At 30.8% G+C, this 13,055-nt stretch overlaps 1 long non-coding RNA gene across 1 annotated transcript; it reads right to left on the reverse strand.

Annotated features, from left to right (window-relative positions):
* Nucleotides 1–5,662: 5,662 nt before the first annotated feature.
* On the reverse strand, nt 5,663–10,773 carry LOC128203019 (uncharacterized). The gene is made up of 3 exons (XR_008255840.1): nt 8,735–10,773; nt 6,674–6,698; nt 5,663–6,392 (listed from the first exon to the last, which is right to left on the reverse strand). It is a non-coding gene; the product is annotated as an uncharacterized LOC128203019 (long non-coding RNA).
* Between the last annotated feature and the right edge of the window lie 2,282 nt (nt 10,774–13,055).

The raw sequence follows: 13,055 nt of genomic DNA on the forward strand, positions 1-13,055 counted from the left end.
AACTCCACAAACAGCACAGTGCATACATACTATATATATATATATATATATATATATATATATATATATATATATATATATATATATATATATATATTTACATTTTTCCGTTCCAAGGCGGTACCTAACAATCCTTGATAAACATACCTGTTTATATATATATATATATATATATATATATATATATATATATATATATATATATATATATATATATATATATATAGTATGTATGCACTGTGCTGTTTGTGGAGTTTTGTATATATATATAAAACCAGGTATGTTTATCAAGGATTGGTACCGCCTTGGAACGGTAAAATGTAAATTTACTAGTGGTTTAAAGCAGTTTGTGTGCACAACCTCACTCTTTTTCCAGTAATAAGCCAACAACTATTTGATTTTTCTTGTCAGATTGAAGTTGTTTTCGAAGACTTTCATTTCATTTTCGATATCAAATAATATGGTCTCTAATCTATCGATCTTGTCGTCAAACGCTTTCCTCACTCACTATCTCTTTAATAATATCTTTAAACGCCTGTTTTTTTCCATACAACTTCATTCAATCTTTCAGTTTTATGTTTCAGCTCTTCTTGACTTTTATTAATAGAGAGAATCCGTAAGATTTCCATAATCGTCGTCTTCTAAAACAGTTTCTATTTCTTGTTTTTCTGTGGACTTTTCTGGGGGGTTTTCCGTCATTTCTGAGGCTTCGTCTATCTCACCAGTATTCCCGTGTCTGCTTCTTTCTTTCTTCCCTTTCTTTTTGCGTCGTTTTGTCGACAATGTTTGATACTATTTGTGCTATTATCGAATTCACTCAGACTGCTTTCACCCTCTCTTATACTTATAGTATAATATTGCTAGACTGAACTAACTTTATCGATAACCAATTGTTACGTAAGCTGTTTTACAACATCGATTCGCATCAGTGACATCGATCTAATGGTCTAACGAAATGCTTTACAAAGTCATTATTTTACTGTTTTCAAAGCAATATGTTGATTGTATTGTTACCTTGTAACTAAGTGTCCTTTTTATTTTAAGAAAAAGAAAAGTACTCCATTCTATTTTTCATTATTAAATCACCAAAACAGATTTGTTTACAAAAAGGTGTGTATTTGTCAAGGGGACACCACTCTTCAAAAAAATTGGTTATATTCGAGCATACGGAACATTACTATTTATCAGCTACGAAACAGACAATAATGAAAACACATTGGGATAAGTAACTTTTTGTTGGATTCATGACATCCTACACGGTTGGTTCATGTATAGGAAAACAGTACCGAATGCTATCCATTCTATGACCTTATGAAGAAAGCTTTATTGCATTTATACATAACAAACTATTTTATCTAATCAATCTTGACCACATCAACCGACTACAAGCTTCGTTCATTTCATCTTTCGAGAACTATTGCGTTCACTTATTTAAATGGTGTAACATTATAGTAAATCTTAAGTATAGAAAGATCGTATTGTGTGAAACTTTAAAACATTAGACAAAATGACAATTTCTGGATTTGTCAATAATTTGGTCAAATTTTCAACAAAATTACCAGAATTACTGATTTTTATATTATTATATTAAAGTATAACATACCTAAAGTATGAAATCATCGTGTTGTAAGCAGTGCGATTTTTAGGGTGAAACATAACAAAACATGGACTATTTTAAATCTATCAATTACATGTTCAATTGCCAAGTATGGAAAAATTATTTACTTTAAACTATAGAAACAGCTCATATGGTTGAATATTATGTGAAATATTAACCAAATAAGAAATGAGAAAAGAGGAAATATATTTGCGAAGTTCTGTTATTTGCATAGTATCGACCTGGATCAACGACTGAACAATTATATCACAAAAATGACTTTTTATCAGAACTGACATGAGCTGCATTTCGTGGAAAATAACATTGGAAACCTGTATGCTATCAGATCAAACAGGACATGTTGTAATTAGATAAAAAGTAATGAAAGCAAAAACGAAAATGTTGATTTCTGTAATTTGATCACAAACAATGAATATAAGCCTCAAATATGTAACTTTTTACATTTTATGTTTTATTCTAAAAGTGAATTTGTAAATATTTTGTAACATAATTGGTTAATTTTACATACATTGATCTTTGTGTTTAAATTATTAGAGTAGCAATGTAAGTGGCTTATTGAAACCTAAAACGCCGATGGCATCCCCACAACATTTGCATGCGAAGCAGGCTTAACACAATCTAATCCAACCCTCTTGCAGCTGTATGCTACTCTATGGCAGACAGTTTGACAAGCGCACTGTACGACTTTCATAATATGAGCCTGAACTGGTGCTGTTTCAGTTGTCATTTGATATAGTACTTTGTGACTCATTTCTTCCCAAACCCTTTTGAACGGGTTCTAAACAGTGTTTCCTTTCCCGTTTGAACTTGTTCTATGTCTTTGGCGTTTACCCAGTGCCATTAAACCAGGTTAATGTTTAAACTTTCTACTACTGAGCTTGTTTCTGTAGCTTTACGCATACATATTGTAGAAATACCCCCAAACTGTTATAATTAACACATAGTACTTCATCATCCTTTTGACACAAGCATTGTCATTCATAAGCACAACGGTGTCTTTCTTTCTAAACGTGAGTTCTTTCATAGTTTTGCCAACCACTCTATCTACCACATTTTCACAAATCTGTTTTGCTTCATTAGCATTACCCTGATATAATGCAACTACACTGGCTATACTCTACGTATCTGCTTCACATTATGTTTCTTGCAAGTGCAGTGTAACAAACTCTTATCTTTGTTTTTGTCACAGCATGAAGGTCACCACAGAATCCCAACAGCATTTAAAGTCTTATTCATACGCCGACCACTCGTCAAACCCCCAACACGTTCAGACTTCACATTAACATATGTTCATTCCACATGAGCATCTGCGCAATAACTAAGTCCTCGTGATTAAATATCATATAAAAGTTTATTAGTCCAAGTTGTTGTGTGTATATCATATTTCTGTTTATATCAACGTCATTGGTTTTGATGCAAAAAGAGACGCCGTTATATTAAACATTGTATGACGTTGACTTCAATTCCTTGCCAAGATTGATTATACATCTAACGATAAATAAGTTTAAATAATAATAATAATAATAATAATAATAATAATAATAATAATAATAATAATAATAATAATAATAATAATAATAATTATTATTATTATTATTATTATTATTATTATTATTATTATTATTATTATTATTATTATTCCAGAAATTTTAGCTTCTGTTTATTATTTTAACTGAGCTGATATGTTAACGCTAAATTCCATTATGACTTTTGGCAAATTCAAACAATTCTCACGCTAATTTATAGTTAGTATATGACACTTTAACCAAATAATCACCTTTCTCATATTATGATAATCTGCAACTTAAGTTTATTGTAGAGCAGTTTTATACAGTGACTTAGGTCAGTATAATTTCGTCCAGTTCTTGGCATACTCAAGAAATTCCCACTTTATTTTGTTTTCAAACATTTTTCCCCAAAACTCATATTTAATTAATGTCAATATATAAGGTATGTTATGGTGCGTATACTATTTATTAGATACAGTTTATTGCTAAAATGAACTTCAATGTAGAAAATTACCAGAAATGTATACTTTTGCTTACATATTTTAACTTTTTACGTCCTTTTTCACAACAGATGATGTGTCTATACATTAGATATAATATGTTGCAGTAAACTATCTAATACATATATTTTTGTCTGTTATCTATATATGTATATCTAATTTTGATATAGACAAATCCCTGAAATTCATACTTTACTTTTTTACCATTTTACCCCAAAAATCACAATTAACAATATAAATTATGCTGAGTCTACACAATAGATATGTTATGGTGTTGTGCAATATCTAATTAGTATAGTTATTCCGATATTTCTATCGCTAGATCCAATTTTGATAGAGACAAATCCAAGAAATTCATACTTTTGTTTACATTTTTTTAACTTTTTACCACAAAAATCCCAACTTACAAAATATGATGAGTCTAAACATTAGATATGATATGGTGTTGTTAACTATCTAACAAATATAGTTATTCTGATTTTTCTATTGCTAGATGATATTTTGATAAAGACAAATAACAAAAAAAAATTAACGTGCAAAATCACGTTTAACAACGTTATGATGTGGCTAAATATTAGGTATGTTACGATGCCGTATAATATCCATTAAATAGAGTATTTTTGGGGTTTTATTAATCCAGATACAAACAAATTCCAGAAATTCATACTTATGTTTACAATTTTTAACTTTTTTACCCCAAAAATAGCATTTTTCACTTTTGTCCACACACAGCAGATATCAAACAACACAAATGTGCCAAAATTAATTTAGTGCATTTTTTCTCCTTTAAATAGAGTTATTATGATGTGACTTAATAATAGGTATGCTTTGATGCTGTATAATATCTATTAAATAGAGTTGTTTTGGGTTTTTTTATTGCTAAATCCACATTTGATACAGACAAATTCTAGAAATTCATACTTATGTTAACAATTTTTAACTCTGATGCAAAATCACGTTTAACAACATTATGATGTGACTTAATAGCATTTTGCACTTTTTTTTCCGCACACAGCAGATATCAAACAACACAAATGTGCAAGAATTATTTCAGTGAATTTTTCTCTTCTTTATTTGCATTTTCAGCCATAGGGTCACTGGACTATTATGAATTATATTTAATTGTTCGTCATCAAGAGTACTTCGCACATCTCTTTCTTTGTTATTGAATGTACACTTTATAGTTTCATGCTATGGACAGGTGAACCATATTTGATTTCTGGTTATCAAGCGTGCTTTGATAAATTAGAACAGTTGCTTATGCTCAATTCGTACATTTACAGACAATGTGTAGGACTGATTGATAAGTTTATAAAATTGATTATAGCTTTTAAAACTGATTTGACGTCATGATTCAATGTCTTTAAAATTATCCTGTTGACTAATTGGTTTTGCTGGTATTTGATTTAACCTTTTTTATTGCTTAAATTAAAGCAACTTTTGTTCTTACATCGAGTGTTTTCAAGTTATGATATCCAGACCAATGTTAAATTTGAGTTTCGACTTAGGTTCGACATTTTTTTCGAGTTTTGTGATTTTACCCACATATTTAACACTTTTAAAATAGCAATTTGATAGTTGACATATTATGACTTCCCAATTCATTTTATACACACAAGTTCACGCATTATTGTCACCTGAGGCTGTAAGATATCCATTTCTTTTAGGATATGATTGTTTTAGATATTTCTTACTATAAAGTATTATAATGATGTCAGGTTATCGACTTTGATGGTTTAACACAATGTCGAGACAACCATAACAACATATCGACCAAAGAATTGGTAAGACACTTTATTAAATACTAATAAAGCGGCGGACATAAATGAACATTTGATAGATGTTGAAACAGATGAAGACTTGGATGAGATAAAAGAATATGATATTTAATACTGACAAAAAGAAAGAGCAGCGGGACTTGATTACACTATACTAGAGAGTTTAATGTATGCAATTGATGAAATAAATAGTTTACTTGTTCAATTATTTTACCGACGGATGGGAACTGCGAGAAGACGAGGTAACGATTATGACGATAGCTTTAACAGCGGCGTTGGTAGTGGTAACAGAAACGACAGAGGCAACACTGACAAAGAGGGTGGTTAGAATAGTACGTGTTTCATTTTGAACGATGGTAGTAGTAACTTCAATGACACGAGCAAAACATAACTCGATTGTCAAACAAATTGCAATCACAGGGAGTAATACCAATCAAATGGATGACTAAACAACAAAAACCATTGCAGAGGAAAGCGCATTAAAGTCGAAAAATGTCACTCAAATAAATATGTTTTTGTATGTATATCCATATAAAAATTGACACGTGTGTAGTAACATTAATGCTCCGAAACATAGTGTAAAACGACAACATGTGATGGTTTAATAACAGATATACTTATAATATGTAACAAATCACAAACTTGTCGAAAAATGTCACATAGATTATTTTTGTATCACCTCGAAGACAAAACAATCGTCCCTCATTTTTTGAAAATCTATATACATATACTTAATGAAGTTTAAACATTATGGGGTAAAATAAAATCGGTAAATATCACAAAACTGGATAAGTTTGGTATGGATATGCATACATAATAACCTTAAACCTAACCCTAATTCAGCGCACAATTGGTTATATTTCGGAACTAGTCCAGACGGAATTCTTAAACGTCTATAGCATAAAATATCTTTTGAATGTATCCGAGATTATGGTCCACAATACCCTCCTCCATCTGATATTTTATAAAATATCACTGTATAAATTAGCTGAAAGTATAAAAGCATTAAAATATTAATAAATTAAAAATCGTCTTTACAAACCTTTCAAGATCTTTGCACAAATATGATCGATGGTCTTTTATCAATATTTCCACAATACAGTCTCATATTAAAACAGGTGTAAATGTCATGATTCCTTCAAAGAAATATCTTAAAGGGTTGCCACAGTATACTCAATACTCGGAAACCAGCATAATAAAGTCAGAAATAGGGCGTAGATATGTCTGACACCTGCCTTCTTAGAAAGTCTTAACTTCTATCTTTCTTACCTTGTGAGCACTACTTGGAAACACCCTGAAAACAACACAAAGAGGCCAATTGTTTCTATGAACGTCTTTATCTTTCAAGGTAACAAGTCACCAGCTTTAGGTTTGGGCAGAAACACATAACAACATGGCATTTAAAATAGTCCTGATAATCATTATCATCAATTCCTACAATTCTTAGACGCCTCCCAAGTGGTAAGTGGGGGGGGGCGGTTGTGAAAAATTGAACAACCGCAGACAACCTTTTTCAGAAAGAAACTTCTTGAAAATAATATCTTCGACACAGAAATACTCAATTTATAAAGACAACTCGTCCACTGCTCAAACAAAACATGGACGATAAGTAAGTTCCTTACACCTTATTCCTTATTCCTTTTTCGAATAAGGAATAGGTAACTAGTTTCTTATTCCTTATTCAAAATAAATAATTGTAGATATGCATCAAATCACTTCTTTGTTATGTGTTTCGTATTTTCATAACAATTAAACAGCTTTGTAAATAAAATAATGCACGAAAAAAAATCGAATAAGGAATAAAGAACTTGTTCCCTATTCCTTATTCAAACTCGAATAAGGAATAAAAATGTTTTAAGTAATACATTTTTTGAAAATAACAATGCAAAAGTGGTCTACATAAATAGTTTACAGAAATGCATTGTCTATTCAAGAGAATATTAGTGCTTAAAGTGCTTTGAAAACGCTCCAAAATCCGAATAAGTAACAGAATTTACGAAAAAAAACTCGATTTCAATGTGCTTAATTTATTCGTTTTTTGACGAAATATAAAAAATGATCTTATTAAACAATTTGAATAAATGCATTAACTTATTTAAAGGGATAGAGTGTTTCAAGTACTTAAACCGCACAGTAATTTGAATAAGGAATGAAGAACAGAAACGGTGAATTTTCGACTTTTTAAGAAAGACATTTTTTGACCAAATAATTATGCAGAAGTGGTCTTCATAAAAAAGTTTAAAGAAATGCAGTGTCTATTCAAGAGAGTGTTAGTACTGAAAGTGCTTTAATCATGTACCGACCTCCGAATATGAAACAGAAATTTTGAAGACGTCAAAAAGTTAACTTACTCGTTTTATCACTTTTCGACAAAAACACTTTGCAGAAGTTGTCTTTATATGATTTTAAGAAATGCACTGTCCATTCAAGAGAGTTTTAGCACTTAAAGTGCTATAAAAACGCTCAAAAACAAATAAAGATCAGGATTTACGAAAAAATACTCAATTTCTAAGTGCTTCATATGCTATTTGTCGACGAAATATCAATTGCACATTGATCTTATCAAATAATTTGAATAAATGCGTTGTCTTATTGAGCGGGATGGAGTGTTCCAAGTAGTTCATAACGCACACTAAGTCAAAAAGGAATTAGGAACTAGTTCATTATTTCTTATTCAAACTCAAATAAGGAACAGAAACGGTGATTTTTCAACTTTTAAAGTAAAACATATTTTATATAAATAATAATAAATATGCAGAAGTGGTCTACATAAAAAGTTTACAGAAATACAATTTCTATTTAAGACAGTTTAAGTACTTAAAGTGATTTAAAAACGTACCAAACTCAAAATAAGGAACATAAATCTTGAAAACGTAAAGAAAATCACTTACTCGTTTTATCACTTTTTGATAAAATAATTGTGCAGGAGTGGTCTATTAAAACGTTTAAAGAAATGCATTGTCTTTTCAAGAGCACTTTGAAATTGAGTATTTTTCGTTACTTATTCGGATTTGGGGGCGTTTTAAAAGCACTTTAAGCACTAAAACTCTCTGGAATAGACAATGCATAGTTATTTGACAAAAATGCATTACTTGAAAAGTTTTTATTCCTTATTCGGGTTTGAATTAGGAATAGGGAACTAGTTCTTGTGCATTATTTTATTCACAAAGTTGTTTAATTGTTATGAAAATACGAAACATATAACAAAGAATTTTTTTTTATGCATATCAACATAAACAATTATTTATTTTAAATTCTTAAGGAAGAAGGAAGAAGGAATTAGGAAAATCGAACTACTTTATTGTCCATAAACAAAACTTGTTCCTTTACCTCTGATTGCAATCAATCTACGCATTGCATTTATGAAAGAAGAAGCACTCATGGACTCGACAACCTCTATATGCAACTTCTTATCACAAGGTATGTGAACATATTAACCCAACGTTTACTACAAGCATGGCCTCCTCTCGTCCGACGAATCACAACTTCCCAAGGTCCGAACGCATCTACAACAATATAAGGACAGGGTGGACCGGGAGAAAAGCGATCTGACGGTAACAAGATGTTATGGAAGAAACCAACTTCTTGGAACCGACAACCCTGAGACCGGCAGACCGTAGCGCTCTTTCGGTTATATTTCTCCCTTTATGATTGACTTGATTATGAAAATAATACACTTTAAGTTTTGAAATATGATATTTTATTGGAAGAATCACTGGATGTTTTTCAAGGTTCGACAGGTTATTTTTTCTCAACCTAACACCCACCTTCAAAACCCATAATAATACAACTATCCTTCTGAATTTGTCTTATGTTTATGAAGCAATGTAACCTTTCCTTATTTACATTGTTCTGTACTTGCTGTTGAATGAACGTTTCTGTGTCTATCGTGAAGTCATGAGATTGAGCACTAGGTGACAAACGACTTGGATAAGAACAAGCTACATTTTTCAAGAGAGCAATAACAACGACTATTCTGCTACATCCAGAACTAAATGAAAAACGTTCAGACGTGGTAGTGACGAAGGTGTTCACTTTAGCACAAATCTCTTTGTTAACATCAAGATTTATCAAAGGAAAACATTCCGGTACATCTTCCTGTTTAGCATTGTTGCAACTGGACCACGAAGCCATAAACTATCAACTATAATTCATGAAGTTTGTAGTAGCACAGTCTATTTGGTTACTATCAGTTTTGTTATAAAAACAACTCCGCAGAATCCTGTCAACGCTATTGCCAACATATGTCAACGAGTTTTGTTTTGAATGTATCCGAGAACAACCTTGCTGTCAGTGAAAAATGAGACAATATCAAAGTGGACGGTCACATTTACAGAAACAATATCAAATACTTCTACAGCCAAAACTACCACACAAAGTTTCAATCAGGGAATTGTTATGTCCACCTTTTGGAGCAACCTTGGGTTTTCCAAGAATAAATAATTAGACCATGTACCGTCATCTGACATCGCTAACAAGTAGACAGCTGCAGCATAAGTTTTTCTGAAGCATAGTTAACATGTAGCAGCTCCTTTCTCCTGGTAACACTCAGAGAAACAGGTAAGTACATCCAATGTATTTCTATGTTCTGTAAACTCTCGGTAGATACTTTCAAGTTTTCCTATTGCGTCGTTTTGGTGTCCGAGAGAGGTTTATCCCAATCAATCGTCTTTTGCATAAGTTCTTTGAGAATGAGTCTTCCTGGCAATACTACAAGAACAATTAAGCCTTAGGGTTCATATATGCTATTGATTTCCGACAACACGCCGCTTCGAGTAAACGTTTTGTCTTAAACAAACGAACTGTCAAACACTGATACAATTGTGCTCACGTTTCTATTTTAGTTTTTTTCGCCTTGGTGTCTGCATGATGTGGTCTATTATTTTCAATTTGGTGACAGAAATCATTGCGGCACATAGTTTAGTATCTGGATGCTAATGGTGCTGAGAGAAACCAATGTGCCAAAGCACCTTCTTTAAATCTTAGACCAATGATTCCGCCTGTATCCTTTAAAACTTTTTTTTGTAGCTTCCAGAGTGTAGTCCAGCCAGATATCGTGAAATTTGCCACTCGAAAATTTTGCATCTTTATAAACTACAGACTAAGCCTTTCTTTTGATATATAGAAGTCTGTGTTTACAGATACATACCGATATGGTGTCAGATTTACTATCAAATCTGCTGTACTTATACCAATTCATTAATTTACAAACATTTAAAAAATTAGCACATAAAAATCCCCTTACGTATTAATTTTATGCTTTAATCGTCATATACATGTTCCAAAGGTATTTTGATTCACACAAACATGATGACAGAAGCAAAGTTAAATTGTGTAAACATTTGCTAAAGGTATCAAATTTCACGTTATTCAAGCCTTTTCTTTGATACTGGCTGCACGCCATATAGTTTCAAGTTACAGAAAGGTTGTCGTTGAAAAATGCTTACTTTATCGTTATCACGGATGTTTTGGATGAATTACATCGGTTGCTCGGGCTAACTTCATTCATTTGCATAAAATGTCTGCGACTGATGAGTGAGTACTTAAATTGATTATATTTTTAAATATTGTACAATCTTGTACACTTCAAAGTCTTCAAAAATATTTTCGCGAAAACATTATACAGTTTTGGATTGCTTTCATTTTTACATTGCTGCAATCATATCACCTTTTTATTTTGTAACCGATTGTTCTGGATTGTCAAGCTATACCTGCAAAATCAAACTGTTTATCCAAAGTTAAAATTCGATCAATATGCAATTTTGTGACATCATTTTATGTGTAATATTTAAAATACAATTTCTGTTTTCAGCGATTTTCCAGTCATGTATCTTCAATTAATTGTAATAATTGAGACTTCATAGCTTTCAACTATGTATTTGTTAGAGTTTTTCCGAATAAATTAAATCAATAATTTTTCACGACCGGACTTTACCTAGACCTAGTCACATATCCTAATCATGTTTCATTTAAATAGATGAAACGCATTTCTAACTATACAATTTTCTTATGTTGTTTATTCATTAATTTTGATGATGGTTTTTCAGTTTGACCATGGTATGTCAACTTGCCTTATCAATATCTGTAAAAACACACAATATTCAATTAATAAAATTAATCAAAGAATGTCCGTTACTTGTGATGTATATGCGTTATTCGTAATAAATTGCAGGAGCTTTAAATTTGCTATCAAAGAGAGAGAAATATAAATCAAACGTTATAAACATTTGCCTATGAATTTGTATATGAATGTAAACAATTTGATAGTTAATTGAAAAGTGAAAATGTTTTTTCCCCAATAGTTAACAAGAACTTTCGTTTTGTTGAATATAAATATTACTACTTCCCAACTGCATTGTTACGGACAAAAAATAAATGTGTGTAAGCTTGTATTTTATTACCATTGTCAAAATTATGACAAAAATACTATGTTCATTAATGAATGTTATTACACATACATCATAATTCCAAAAACATTATATATGTATAGCACAATTTAAAAAATGAACACAACTATCGATCTAACTTATTTGCCACTACACACATTTTTGCAAATGTCATTCGCTTTTGTTTCATACATGTTTACCCTTTTCTGTTATGACTAGAAACTGTCGTAGGATTCAGACATCTTTATAAGTTTGTAAAATGGAAACACAAATACATGTATCATTTATGTTCCAGGTTAAGGTAACATAGACAAACAGAAACAAATCAAATACTCAAATGGACTTTTATTAATAAGTATGATATAATATTGTTATAAGAAATACATCATTCAAACCTTTCTATTATAACCTATTTTTTCAGTGGAAATACTACACACAGTAATGGAGTTTGAATTGTTACAAATACAAAAGCTAATATAGACATACACACTTATACTTAATTTTTAGATAGAGAAATCACAGCTTTCGACTCTGAATTAATCACCATTCTATTCTTAAATAGTATGGGCCTAATAAGTACGAACCTACACTCTTGAAATCTTTACAAAATGTTCTGCTAAAATGCAAATAAAACCTATATTATTAACAAACAAACACCATAGTTTACAATCATTTGCATACCTTGTAAAATTTCATGTGTTTAAGCTCTTCCATTGACATTAAATGGATGCCATGTAGTTAAAGGTAATAGAAGGGTCAACGATGAAAACTATTTTATATACCTTTTTTATTATTATTAAATATTCCGCATTACACAACACAATAAATCATATACACACTAAATGTAAAAAATATGGTGTTATCATGTAATCTTATTTAAGAAGTGGGAGTGGTTGCCATACATAAAAATGAGAGAGTTTTATATTGATAGGAATACAGATAAAAGAAGATGTAAAATGACAAGACAAAAAAAAGGCAATGCTTAAACCAAAAATAAATTAAATAAAGAAGCATTAATATACTTCGAAAATGTAGGGAAAAAAAAACTGTACTAGAGAGTTTTGCTTAAACGTATTTCATTACATGCAATTTCTGCTTATGTCTGCTATTTAAAATATCTTTATCAGAAAAGAACACAGCAGAATAGATCAGAAAACTTGTTGTTCATTTTAGCATATACAGTTCGTCGTTGTTAACAAGCGTGCTTTAAATGAGTCCAGGCTCATTTCATAAATTTACAGAAGATTAATGTAACTGGTCGTTGA

Source organism: Mya arenaria, chromosome 9 (genome assembly GCF_026914265.1).
Source record: "Mya arenaria isolate MELC-2E11 chromosome 9, ASM2691426v1".
In the NCBI taxonomy this organism is placed as follows: domain Eukaryota; kingdom Metazoa; phylum Mollusca; class Bivalvia; order Myida; family Myidae; genus Mya; species Mya arenaria.